This window comes from Heptranchias perlo, chromosome 6, assembly GCF_035084215.1.
Source record: "Heptranchias perlo isolate sHepPer1 chromosome 6, sHepPer1.hap1, whole genome shotgun sequence".
NCBI classification, from domain to species: Eukaryota; Metazoa; Chordata; class Chondrichthyes; order Hexanchiformes; family Hexanchidae; genus Heptranchias; species Heptranchias perlo.
In genome coordinates, this window is record NC_090330.1 from 42,226,378 (window position 1) to 42,241,362 (window position 14,985).

Sequence of the window (14,985 nt, forward strand, 5' to 3'; positions counted from 1 at the left end):
TGTGCTTGCACTTAATTGAATTATTGTAGTTCTTTTCCAGGTATCTGTTATCTTTCATAGTATAAAGGTGTATATAAAATAATAGGTTTCGGCTACATTTGTATCTTAGATCAGATTACAACGGAGCTATTTTTCACCTGACAATTAGTAACCTTGTTTACAGCTCTTGCCAAAACTAAATTACTGACCACTTCTAACAATATGGACAGTTTATTGCCAATATGGGGCCATGTGAACTAATAGAAATGGACATGCATGTTTAATGTTGTAAGCGTTGTTGGTAATTTGAGTCTTTTTAGGGAATTCAGAACCGTTCAGGTCACGATGCTAAGAGGTCCCTTGCAAGTACTGGAGATTTTAGAATGAGTCGTCTTCAATATCAAATTTTCATTTTAGTGAAAGGAATGATATTTGGCCTAGCCTTTTAACAAAGAAATCACTAGAATCCATACAATCAACCTTTTCCAACTTTTTTTTTTAAATCCCTTCATTATAAACAATACATTTTGCTGCACTGCCACAATAACATGTTGAATAATCCAGTTTGCTGAAAGTTCTGCCCACTCGAAAATAAACACACCTTTCTCCCACTTGCTGTCTAGGTGGCCACCTCTCTTTTTCAGCCCTCTGTCTCCCGCACCTTCCAGACAAGGGAAGTTAAATTTGATACTGTGTGCATAAGTGCCAACTCACGTGCAGCATTGGGGGAGCAGGACTGAGGCACCATCAGACCTGGCGGGTAAGTGTCATTGGCAGCTTTCCCCACCCCCTTTCTGTTTCTGTGGCTTCCCAGCATGGCGCTGAGGTCAGTTTCACAGCACTGATAGACAGCCCAAGTTGCTGGGTCAGAGCAACATTAAAACTGTGCCAGCGGTTAGATCTAACCCAAGCCTGTTGTATATAAACCAAACATATCACCACAGCCGAAACCAGATCTTAGTTAGCGGCGGCATAAGGCAAGAGCATGTCACACACATGCTAGACTACTAGCAATACTGAGAGACATGCTAAAAGATTTGCAGTTGCTTAGGTCATATACTCCAGTCTTCTAGCAGCTATCGTGGGAACGTCAGTAGCCAATGGAGAAAAAAATGGCTGTATTTGCAAGTCTTCCGTTAATATGACAACTCAATCAGCTAGACAATGAAAAGGCCAGAATGCCATCCCAAACAGTTCTGGCACATTTTGACCACTGATGTGCAGGTCGTTGTGTTGGAGGTGTGTTACAACCTCAAAATTATCATTGAAGGAGCAGTTTTTATTCATTCTCAGGATGTAGGTGTTGCTGGTAAGGCCAGCATTTATTGATCCCCAGATTCCTTAAGTAGGCATTTCTTTTTTTTTGATTCACTGGGTGTAGGCAACTTTGATGATGCTGCTTTTATTGCCCATCCATGGTTGCCCTGAGCAGATGGTGATGGGCTACCTCATTGAACTGCTCAAGTCCTTATGGTGATGGTGTTCCCACGATGATGTTGGGTAGGGCATTCCAGCATATTGACCCAGTGACGATGAAAGATACACGTCCAAGCCAGGGTGTTATGTGACTTGGAGATGATGATGTTCCCATGACATTGTTGCTCTTTTCCTTCTTGGTGGTAGAGATCGTGGGGGCTGGGAGGTGCTGTCAGCATAAGCTTGGTAAGTTGCTGCGGTGCATCCTGTGGACAGCGCATATTGCAGCTACAGTGTGCAGGTGATGGAGGAGATGGATATTAAGTCCAGCAGCAGTGGCGCCAATCAAGCAACTGCTCTGCCCTGGATGGTATCAAGCTTCTTGGGCATTGTTGCGTCTGTATCCATCCGGGTAAGTGGTGAGTATTCTATTACATTCCTGATTTGAGCCTTGTAGATGGTAGAGAGGCTTTGAGGGTCAGGAGGTGAACCACTCGTCGGAATATCTAGCATCTGTCCTGCTCTTGTAGCCATGGTGTTGATATGGCCAGTTACACTTTTGGTCGGTAGTGACTCCCAAGATGTTGATGGTGGGGGTTTCAGTGATGTTGCTGTTGTAGGTCGGGTGGGGGTAGATCTTTTCTTAGAAAGTTGTCATTGCCTAGCACTTATGCGGCACGAATGTTTACTTGCCACTTGTCAGTCTAAGCCTGGATGTTTCCTACATCCTGCTGTAGGGTGGCATGAGCTGCTTTATTATCAGAGAAATTATGAATGGAGCTGAACACCAGAACTATCAGTGACCAGCCCCACTCCTGACCTTTGACAGAGAGATGGTCATTGACGGAGCAGCTGAAGATGGTTGGGCTGAGGTTACTTACCTGAGGAAGGTGTAGATTTATGACTGAGACATGCAGGTTGCTTGTCCTCAGATAACTGAACTCCTGTAACCATTAGTGACGGAAAGGGAGAGAACACATGAACACTGTGGGAAAGGGGAATAACTTTCAGGGACCTTTCTGTGCAGCACAGAACTTTATCATAGATTTTTTTAAAGGATAGAGTAAGGGTTTTTATTAAATTGAAACTTGTATCCTTACTAAATTGCTAGCAATTTTAATACAAGTAAAGCCAGTTGTCTTATTAACACTCCCAGTACTAGAACGTCAGCAACAATGTTCTTAGGACATTGGATTACAACTACTGCTTATTCCATCACTTACTGTAGGTTTGTGTCTCATACTGGATGGGGTAGCAACTTGAGATACATGGTAAACAGAAAGGTTAGTTCCTGTTGAGCACAAAATGGTGCATCAATAGGCGAGGCTTCTGGCATTTTCACCTGTTTATTTTCTGTCAGTTAATACTAGTCTGGACAGACAGTATAACTGTTGTAAGTTTCTCAGCAAGCTAACCTGGACGAGCTCGCTGTCCCTCTGCAAGAACATACTGAAGATCTAGAACTAGTCTAGAGTCCAGTATGCAATTTCATTGCACGGTACGTTAGTCAAGAAAATTTTCTGGCGATCATCAAGATCATGGTACAATGCACGAGTTGTGCTACTACTAGGAGATTGATGACCACGTTATTATGAGATTCAGATGGCCTGAAATATACCAGTTTGTTGCAGCAGATGACAAAGTTTCTATTTTTCTTGTTCAAAATCCAGAACCATGGGTTCAGATTAATTGCCCATCCATTAGGGAAGAAAAATATTATTTGTATCATCCTTACTTATCTGCAATCTTCTGAGCTCTCTCAAAAAGTTAAGGAGCAAGCAGGACAATAGAATTTGGATAGTATCAACTGCTTTCAGGGAACCTGATTGGCAGATCTGCTTCTCTTTGAACTGCCCTTACAAATTAATTTAAGACTCTTAACACCCTGCCCCCTTCATCCCATATGTAAGGGGCCAGAAATAACACAGGAGCTCAACAGCGCTCTCAGTCTTTAGTGGAGAATTGGAGGAGCAAGTTCCGGCGTTTGCACAAGTGCAGTAAAACGCGGAAATCATGAACTTGCTCCTAGTGGTTTGCCGGCGATATGATAGCTTCGAATTAAAGGGGCATCGCATGCTGGAATCAGAGAAATCATTGAAAAAGTGCAAACTTGCTTATCTGCCCAGCTGGAAAGCAACTAATTACGCCACCAAACAGGTACGCTTAAAAATTCCCAGTCTAAACTTAAGTTTTAAAAGTGCGGTTCGTCTTAATGACTGCCAAACAACTAAAAATTTACTTTTAAAAATGTGGAGTCTCATTACTCCTTACTTTAATAGTTTTTGGTCATTAAAAAAAAAATTAAATTTAAACTTTTTTTACTTTTCCCTTCTGTCCCTGTAATTTAATTCAATTATTTATTTGGCTTTTTATATTAAAAAAAATTAAAATTTTTATTTACGATGACATCCAGAATACTAACTTTAAATGAATGAAGCCAGCTTGCCTGCTTGAGCAATGCAGCCTGAATCTGTGGGCGTGACTTCTCTTCCTGACAGATTTTGTGGGCGTGTCTTCTCCTCACAGATGTTTCCAGCCGCGCGGCAACTCAGACTGCGCAGAGGCTGGGTTGATAGCGCACATTTTGTTTAAAGCTCAAATTCAAGCAATTGGACGCCACAGAGCCCGCAGTAAGTATTTTCGTTAATTAAATTCGCAGGAGCTAAGGTGAGCGTTGCCTCACCTCTCTGCGTGATTTCTGGCCCATTGTGTTTGCTCAGAGTATCAAAACTGTTGACTACATGATCCTGACATGTTCAAAAACCTGCCACCTAACGTCAAGAGATTTGTCAGGATAGAAGGGTATCCTGTTCACTGTGATTTAGCAAGTATTTTACTTGGAACTTGACCTCATTCCTGTGTCCAACAAGATGCATAGCTGTGCACTTGATATTTCATGATACCATGGAATGAATCGAGATATATGAGGGAATCTAAAATAATCTTTTTTTTTCCCCCCCCCACCCCTCAAAATAGAAGTTCAACACTGTATCAGAATCAGACTTGGTCCTTCTTAAATTTGCATCTATCATTTCATGTGCCTTAACCCCAAACCTGGAAAACTGCTATGTGTACTTGGATGCTAAGTGATAGGTGTACATCGAATAATGAGTGCTATGCTGTGGCTTCAACAAAACATCCCATTTGTCAGGAAAAAAAAGTCATTCCTTCAATCCAACTTCCCTCCTATTACCAAAAAAGAAGAAAGGTTTAAGAATATGATCCTATCATTGTATGAACAGGGCAAAAGCTGTCTAAATCTAGCCTTTTCTTTGCTTTCTGCAACAAGGTGCTAGTCAGCTACCTCCAGATGGCATTTATCCAGAGTTGCCATTAATTTATTAATAAGATTCTTCAGGAAAGGCCAACCTATTACACCAGATCAATAGTTAATATGTCAGTTAACCTTTGATAATACCTGTAAGGGTGCAATGTGAATCAATCCACATACACTTTGTTATACTATTGTTTGCTTGGATTGGACTACAAATTTTGATTTTTAGCTTGGTAAGATTGTATGAATTTTTGCATTAACTTCCAGGGCTACTCACTAACTTCTGAACAAGGACCACAATCCCAAAAAGTGTCTCGTCTATTCTCCTAACATGAAAATTTGACCAGCTGGTGAGCAGAGCTCTGAGTATATGTTCTTTGTCCCTTGGAACAATGCAGTGCTAAGCCAACAGCATAACTATGATTTCCAAGCTCCAGATTGCATTATCTAGACCTGAGAGGTGCCCTTAGAGTATTACTTTGTGACAAAGAAGTATGGTATATGGAGCAAAAACTATTATATGTTCATTATATATTCAGTCATCCATTATGTTCTCTCTATGTTCTCTAGTTCTAGGAAAATTGGAGCACTTCCCTGTGCTCAAAGGCTGTTTTATTGGTCTTGTATGTATATATAATAGACATGCTATTGGGGGAAAGAAACTTTTAGCCCTGATAATTAGCTGACTTTTTTGGATCCTTACAGTTCATGCCATGCTTCCCCACATCAGTGGGTCATCTTATTTGACTTAAACAAAATAACTCCTAACGAACCTCCTTCATTTTTTTCTGAGTGTGGCCAAAGTTTGCCCTTGCAACCTACTGTTTTCAAAACCTATCTATGTGAGCAGAGGGAGATATAAAACAGCCAGAAAGGAACAGAAATTTCCCAACACAATGGATGTGAAGTGTTTATTGATTGCTGAGATAGGTTAATGAATTGCTTATTTTTTCTATATTCTGTAGGGAAACAATATCAAATGGTTTAAGTCATTAGCATTTTAACCATCTGTCATCTCGCTGCTTTTTTATAAACTTGATTTAAAAGTAGTTATTTATTTCCAAACCCTTTCTGTTGAAAAATGGTCAAAAAAAATCCCAAAATGTTACAAATGGAAATTCATGGGCTGCGCATCCAAGTTGTGTTTTTTGTGAGCACTGGATTGCAGAATCACCCTGTAGAGTAAGAATTATTTCAGAGTTTAATGATCATGCAGAGCAAGATTCCATCTAGAGCACAATGTCGAGTAGGGTTCTGCATGGTCTGTTATTGGGCCTCAGCTGTTCATATTCTACAAAGAATAGAGAAGAGGATAATACCAACCATCAAATTTGCTGATGGTGCCAAGATATTTACAGAGCTATGGGGAAAGAGCAGGGGAATGGGACTAATTGGATAACTCGTTCAAAGAGCCGACACAGGCACGATGGGCCGAATGTGCTGTATCTACTATGATATTATGCCCGGTGAGTACATGAAACAGGTTATTTTGACCCTTGATAACAATTGAAAGGCCGCAATGGAATGTTGCATGCAAATTTAGGTACCTTAACTTTAAAAGATGGAGAGCGCTTTAAGAAGAGCAGCAATTCTGGTAAGAGCAGTAAGCAAAGTAGAATTTGGGCTCTTCTCATTTTATAAAAGATGATTGAGAAGAGAGTGTGAGTTAGGTGTTCAAATGATGAAAAGATGGTAGGTGTGGACAGTGTGAATGCGAGCAGGTAATGTAGCATAATGTGTGATTAAAGAGTGAAAGGACATGAGTACAAAGTAGCAAAAAGCATGTAGGATGAGAGAGTAGAAGAAATATTTTACCTGCATAACACATACAGCTATCCCTCAATATAATACGCTCCTTTACAAAACTATTTCAGATGCAATCATATTTTTGCTTGGTGTCGAAAATTGTCAGTTTTAAACTGCAACTCTTTTTTTTGCTTTAAACTGCAAAAGTTTGCACTTCATTACATATGGAAAATTGACTCAATCCTATTGAGTCAATTAATGCAGTGATTGATCACAAGATGGATTTGAAAGAAGAAAGTCCTTTCGCCCATTTGATCCCATCCTTCCAGAATGTCAACCTAACATACAACCATTACGTCATCTAGCTGCTTTTTAAATGAGTTCAGTATGATGGCCTCAACCATACTTCTTGGCAACCTACTTAATTTGGTGATCACCTTTATGTGTAAAGTATTTTCTGACATCTGTCCGTAATTTGCCCTCCACAGCCCTGAAGCTTGCGCTCACTCTCTCTCCCACTCCTTCACTCTCCCCTCTTTCTTTCCCTTCCCCCTTCTTTCTTTCCCTTCTCCCTTTCTTTCCCTTTCCCCCCCCCCATTTTCTTTCCCTTTCCTCCAGCCCTACTACCCTCCATTCCTGGCCTCTTGCGCATCCCCGACTTCTTTTGCCCCACCATTAGCGGCCGTGCCTTCAGCTGCTTAGGCCTTAAGTTCTGGAATTCCCTCCGTAAACCTCTCCGCCTCTCTACCTCCTCCTTTTAAGATGCTCTGTAAAACCTACCTCTTTGACCATGCTTTTGGTCACCTGTCCTAACATCTCTATATGGCTCATGTCAAATTTTGTTTTTGTTTGATAATGCTCCTGTGAAGCACCTTGGGACGTTTTACTGCATTGAAGGCGCCTTATAATTATAAGTAGTTATTGTCACTAAGATTGCTTTCATACATCTCTGCAACATCTTCTGCCTCTACATCTCCCCCTCCATCACTGAAACCTAATCCATGCTATTGTTACCTCATGGCTAGACTTCTACAATGCTCCCTTCCAGCCTCCCTATTTCCGCCATTCATAAACTACAAATCATCCAGAATACAGCCTCCAGTGTCCTCGGCAAGCTCCCAGTGCTTAAGATTTTCATCCACACCTTCAAATACCCCTTAGCCTCACCCATTCCTTCATATGTGATCTCTACTAGCCCTGTCACTGCACCAACCCGCCAGTCCTTCAACACCTGACAGATGTTGCCTGACCTGCTGAGTGTCTCCAGCTTTTTATGTTTTTGTTTCAGATTTCTAGCATCTTCAGTATTTTGCTTTTCTGGAATACTTCTTGTTCCCCGCTCTCTTCAACTCAACATCGGAAGCTGCTCCTTCAGCCACCTTGCCCCATTCTTTGGAACACCTTCCCTCAAAATCTCCTGCTTCAAAAACCTGCGAAGACCCTTCTTTCCTGATCCTTTTCCATTATCTCCCACTCACTATCCACTGTCTTGTAAAGCCTTCTTAAGACATCTTTCTGTACATAACGAATGTTATAAAAATGCCTGAACATAAAGGTTTGACAGTATGACATTTACTGGCTTTCAGATTGGAGAGAAAAGCATAATGAACAGCCTATGTAGTATCTAGTGTGTAACCCCATGGTAAAAATATAATTGTAGTACGCTATTCCGTTCACGTTCTTCAAGTGGGAAAGAGATGTGGTCTGTTTATGGAAACTGCTATTTTGCTGTGAATATAAGTTAATAGTGCTGGAGAAAGTCCAAATTGCAACGGCCGAGTTATACTGAGAAATCAGTTGAGACCAATTTCCCAGAAATTATGCTCATACTGTACACAACCATAGAAAAAAATGCACAGGTTTACAGCACAGAACAAGGCCCTTTTGGCTCATTACATTTGTGCCAGCTCTTTACTAGAGCAATCCAAAACTAATCCCACTGTCCCGTGCCGTGCAACTTCATCGGATTCAAATGTTTACCTACTCTTCCCTTAAAAGATGGTCTTTGTCTTAATTACTTCCTGTGGCAAAACATTCCATGCTCCTAAGAAATCTCCCCTAACTTTCACATCTTCACTCTCAAGGACAATTTTAAATTGATGACCCCTTGTCACTATCTTCCCATCCTGGGGACAAAGCCTTTCCCTAATCAACCCATCAAAATGCTATATAATTTTAGCAACCTCTGTTAACAACAAGTTGCATTTATGTAGCGCCTTTAACGTAGTAAAACGTCCCAAGGCGCTTCACAGGAGCAATTATGAAACAAAAGCAGAATATTTTTTTAAAATTGAGAAACTAGTCAGTGTTGGTAGTCAGAGAGATTTAGGTGTTCTTGTACACGAATCACAGAAAGTTAACATGCAGGTACAGCAAGCAATTAGGAAAGCAAACACAGGCAAAAATTTGAGAGTGACATCAGAGGGCGAGTAATACATTTTTTTGCTCTCTAAGCGAGGGGAGTGGTTTAAACTAGGAGCCTATAACTTGTTAATACTTTATAAAATTAATAACTTAAACTAGATAAATTAATTAGTTTTCAAAAATAGCTGAAAATAAATCAAGTGAATTAATTAGATAAAAACTCTAATTAAGTAAATAAAAAAAAGGTTGGATAGAGATGGCAGTGCAGGTGGTGTGCTGTAACTGCAGCATGTGGGAGTTGGTGGAGAGCAGCATAATCCCAGGCAACCACATCTGCAGTAAGTGTCTGCAATTCAAGGAACTTCGGCTCAGTGTTGTTGAGCTGGAGTCCGAGGTACAGACATTGCGATGCATGAGGGAGGGAGGAGAGTTACCTGGACACTTTGACCCAGGAGGCAGTCACACCCCTTAAATTAGGTAGTGGTTTAGATTTGGTTAATGGTCAGAAACAGGAGGATGTGACTACGAGTCAGGCAGGTAAGGGGACCCAGATGCAGTGGTGGAGGAGCCTCAACCTTTGCCCTTGTCCAACAGATACAAGGTACTTGCTACCTATGTGGATGAGAACAAAGACTGCAGGGAGGATGGGCAAATTTACCTCAACACTGTGGTACACGAGGCCATTCATGGCCTGGGGGGGGGGGAAAGGAATGTGGTAATGTTAGGGGATAGTATTGTCAGGGGGATAGATATTGTTCCCTGCAGCGACGACCGGGAGTCCCGAAGGCTGTGTTGCGTGCCTGGTGCTAGGGTTAAGGACAACTCCTCGCAGCTGGAGAAGAACTTGGAGCAGGAGGGAGAGAATCCAGTTGTCGTGGTCCACGTAGGAACCAACGATATAAGTAGAACTAGGAATGAGATTCTGCTGAGGGAGTTTGAGGAATTAAGGTCCAAATGAAAAAGCAGAACCTCATAGGTAATAATCTCTGGATTACTACCTGAGCCACGTGCAAATTGGCATAGGGACAAACAGATTAGATGGTTAAATGCGTTGCTGAAAGAGTGGTGTGGGAAGCAGGGGTTTCAATTCATGGGTCACTGGCACCAGTACTGGGAAAAGAGGGAGCTGTTCCGTTGGGATGGGCTCTACTTAAACCGGGCTGGGACCAGTGTCCTGACGAATCAAATAACCAGGACGGTAGATAGGGCTTTAAACTAATAAGCGGGGGGGGGGAGGGTTCAGGTAAGGGTAAATTTATAAGATTAGGAGAAAAGTTAAGGCTGTAGAGCAGAGTAGCGATTTGAGTAAAAGCAAGCAGTGTGTGTCAGGGAGGGACAGAGAATTTAACAAAGGAATTAGTGACTAAGGTCACATCAGGGAAAAATAGTAAAAAGTTAAAATTAAAGGTGCTATATCTGAATGCACGAAGCATTCGTAACAAGATAGATGAATTAATGGCACAAATAGAGATAAATGGGTTTGAGCTAGTAGCCATGACTGAGACGTGGTTGCAGAGTGACCAAGATTGGGAACTAAATATTCCAGGGTGCTTGACTTTTAGTAAAGATAGGCAAAATGGAAAAGGAGGTGGGGGGGGTGGAGAGGTAGCCCTAATAATAAAGAATGAGATAAAGGCAGTAGCAAGAATGGATCTTAGCTCCACCTATAACGATTCTATATCCTGATTTTCTGAGCTAAGAAATAACAAGGGGCAGAAAACACTGCTGGGAGTAGTTTATAGGCCTCCTAACAGCAGTTATAGTGTTGGACAGAGTATAAATCAGGAAATTAGAGGAGTACGTAACAAGGGTAATGCAATAATCATGGGAACTTAAATTTCATATAGGCTGGGTAAACCAAATTGGCAAAAGTAGTTTGGAGAGCGAATTCGTGGAATGCATTCGAGACAGTTTTCTAGCATAATATGTCGAGGAACCAACTAGGGAACAGGCTATTTTCGATCTAGTATTGTGTAATGAGACAGGATTAATTAGTAATCTTATAGTTAAGGATCCTCTGGGGCAGCATGATCATAATATGATAGAATTTCATATTGAGTTTGAGAGTGATGTAGTTAAGTTCAAAACTAGGGTCTTAAATTTAAATAAAGCTAATTACATAGGTATGAGGGGCGAGTTGGCTAAGGTAGATTGGGAAATTAGATTAAAAGATATGACTGTAGATAAGCAATGGCGAACATTTAAAGAAATAATTCATAATTCTCAACGAATGTACATTCCCTTGAGGAATAAAAATTCCACGGGAAAAGTGATCCGACTGAGGCTAACTAGAGAAGTTAAGGATAGTATCAGATTAAAAGAAGAGGCTTACAATGTTGCCAAAATGAGAGTAAGCCTGAGGATTGGGAGTGTTTTAGAAATCAGCAAAGGATGACCAAGAAATTGATAAAGAGGGATAAAATTGAATATGAGAGTAAACTGGCAAGAAATATAAAAACAGATTGTAAAAGCTTCTACAAGTATGTAAAAAGGAAGAGATTAGCGAAAGTAAATGTAAGTCCCTTAGAGGCAGAGACAGGAGAAATTATAAAGGGGGAAGAGGAAATGGCAGAGACGTTAAACAAATATTTTGTATCTATCTTCACAGTAGAAGCCATAAAAAACATAGTGGGGAACCAAGGGCCTGATGAGAGTAAGGAATTTAAAAGTGATTAAGATTAGTAAAGAAAAAGTACTGGAGAAATTAATGGGACTAAAAGCCGACAAATTCCCTGGACCTGATGGCCTACGTCCTAGGGTTTTAAGAGGTTTGCTGCAGAGATAGTAGATGCATTGGTTTTGATCTTACAGAATTCCCTAGATTCTAGAACGGTGCCTATAGATTGGAAGAAAGGTGGAAGAGAGAACTATAGGCCTGTTAGCCTGGCATCAGTAGTAGGAAGGATGTAGTAACAGGGCACTTAGAAAATCATCATATGATTAGGCAGCTACAGCACAGTTTCATGAAAGGGAAATTGTGTTTGACAAATCTATTAGAATTTTTTGAGGGAGTAACTAGCAGATAGATAAGGGGGAACCAGTGGATGTAGTATATTTGGATTTTCAAAAGGCATTCGATAGGGTGCTACACAAGAGATTGTTACACAAGATTGGGGCTCATGGGATTGTGGGTAATGTATTAGCATGGATTGAGGATTGGTTAACGGACAGAAAACAGAGAGTAGGAATAGACGGGTCATTTTTGGGTTGGCAGGTTGTAACTAGTGGGGTGCTGCAAGGATGGGTGCTTGGACCTCAGCTGTTTACAATATATATCAATGACTTTGAGGGAACCAAGTGTAATCTATCCAAGTATGCTGACAGTAAAAAGCTAGGTGGGAAAGTAGGCTGTGAGGAGGAGGCAAAGGGATATAGACAGGTTAAGTGAGTGGGCGAGAAGAATGGCCGATGGAATATAATGTAGGGAAATGTGAAATTATTCATTTTGGTAGAAAAAAAAGCGAAAAGTAAAATTTTTTAAAAGGTGAGAGACTAAAAAATGTTGGTAGTCAGAGGGTCTTGGGTGTCCTTGTACACTCAGAGGGTAGTGATTCTTTGGAATTCTCTACCCCAGTGGGCTGTGGATGCTCAGTCGTTGAGTATATTCAAAACAGAGAACAATAGATTTTTGGACACTAAGGGAATCAAGGGATACGAGGATATTATGGGAAAGTAGAGTTGAAGTCGAAGATCAACCATGATCTTATTGAATGGCGGCGCAGGCTCAAGGGGTGTATGACCAACTCCTGCTCCTATTTCTTATGTTCTTAAAATTCGACATCGAGCCACATAAGGAGATATTAAGACAGGTGACCAAAAGCTTGGTCAAAGAGGTAGGTTTAAAGGAGCTGCTTAAAGGAGAACAGAGAGGCGGAGAGGGTTAGTGAGGAAATTCCAGAGCTTAGGACCCAAGCAGCTGAAGACACAGCCGCCAATGGTGGAGTGATTAAAATCGGGGATGCGTAAGAGGCAAGAATTGGAGGATCGCAGAGATCTGAGAGTTGTAGGGCTGGAGGAGGTTACAGAGATAGGGAGGGCTGAGGCCATGGAGGGAATTAAAAACCAGAATGAGAATTTTTAAATCAAAGCGAACACAGGGGTGATGGGAGAATGGGACTTAATGTGTGTTAGGTACGGGCAGCAGAGTTTTGGATGAGCTCAAGTTTATGGAGGGTGGAAGATGGGAGGCTGGCCAAGGAAGCATTGGAATAGTCAAGTCTAGAGGTAACAAAGTCATGAATGATGGTTTCAGCAGCAGATGAGCTGAGGCAGGGGCGGAGAAGGGTGATGTTACAGAGGCGAAAGTAGGCGGTCTTGGTGATGGTGCGGATAGGTGGTCGGATGCTCATCTCGGTTAGAAAGGATGCTTAGGTTGTGAACGGTCTTAGACTTGCCCAAATCTCCTCTTAACCTTTTCTGCCCTGGTGGAAAGAGTCCCAAGGTCTCACATTTTTCATCATAACTATAGTTTCTTATCCCAAATGCTCTCTATTCCTTTAATATCCTTTCTATAATGGGTCACCAGAAACTGCTCAATACTCTTTGATCTAACCAATAATTTGTATAAATTCATCGCCACTTCTTTACTTTTGTACTCTACGCTCCTTTTTATAAAAGCCAAAATGCTACTGGCTTTTTTATGACTTTATCTACCTACATTCGCACTTTCAGTAGATGATATATTTAAATCCCTACGTCTGCTCTGATTACTCATACTTGAATTCCTAGATCTCTCCCTTTTAAGTCTATTCATTGAGTGTATACACTCATTCCTTGTTTTTCCTCCCAAAGTATATTATCTCTCACTTCTCGATGCTGGATCTGCCATTTGTCTGCCCATTCCACTAACACAAGTCCTCCTGAAATCTTTTACAGCCCAACTCACTGCTTGCCAAAACCACTATTTTTCTGTTGTCAGCAAATTTCTGTATCATGCTTCGTATGCCCACGTCCACATTATCTATATAATGAGAACAAAAGTGGTCCCTTGGGATACACCACTTCTAACCCTTCTCCAGTCTAACCAACGTCCATTTATTCTAGCACTTTGTTTCTTGTCCATCAACCAACTTTCTTTCCAGGCTGCTACATTTCCTACAACATACACCTGAATTTTAGTAACAAGCCTCTTGTAAGGTACTTTATCAAATGCCTACTAAAAATTATATGCTATTACATTCCCTTTATCTATCCATTCAGTCAGTTTTTCAAAAAAGCTATTAACTTTGTCAAACATAACATGCTTTTAATAAATCTGTGTTGGCTGTCTTGATTATTCCATGGATTTCTAAATGCTTACTAATTTGATCTTGAATTATGGATTCTGAGAGCTTGTTCACAATTGATGTTAGACTAACTGGTCTACAGTTATCCGATTTATCCTTTTTTCCCTTCTTGAACAAAGGGATTACAAAGACCACTCTCAAGTGCCCTGGCACAATTTGCATATCTAAGGAGGATTGAAAGATTGTGGTCAGAGCTACTGCTTAGGATGTATGCCCAGTGACTTATCCAACTGAAGTTCTGCTAATTTTTTCAGAACCAATTTATTTTCTAGTTATTTTTAACATCTGCTCTGCATCCTCATCTAGTACACCTACTTCATCACTTCCATCATTGTTTGTAAAAACTAAAGCAAAATATTTAATATCTCTGCCGTACTGTTATCCTCCACAACTGGATTCCCTCTTTGTATCGCAGCAGTCCTACCTTCTCTTAGTCTTAGAAAATCCCTTACTATTTTTGAATATAGTTTCTGCTAGCCATTTTATATATTGGGCCAGAATTTGCTGTAGCAGGTCATCTAATGGTGTCTGCCATTAGTCAGAATTGCCCTTGCACTCTTCAGCTTAAAAAATGTTTGCCCACTAAGTTGCTGAAAGTGCAAGCTGATAACAGCGCAGCGAGAGAAACAGGGCATCTGGGACCTGAGTGAACAGGGCAACTAACAGGTTAACCATGAGATTTAAAGATTGAGAAAGAAACAAGAATGACAGAGAAGGAGGGTGAATTAGATTAAATCAGGTACAGAAAGAGAGGGAAAGAAAGATTGGATTGAGAGAGGAAAAAAAAGAGACAGAAAGGAAAAGTAAGAAAAATTTAATCTCTAAGAATTTACGACATGCAGGAATGAAACTCAAAGGTGTAAATTGTTCTTTTTCTGGGCCAGGGAGATTGTTACTGCAATGCCAATCAATCATCACATC

At 40.8% G+C, this 14,985-nt stretch overlaps 1 protein-coding gene across 2 annotated transcripts in view; it reads left to right on the top strand.

Annotated features, from left to right (window-relative positions):
* Positions 1 to 14,985, top strand: part of uxs1 (UDP-glucuronate decarboxylase 1) — a 108,791-nt gene that overhangs the window by 72,913 nt on the left and 20,893 nt on the right. The window lies entirely within an intron of this gene.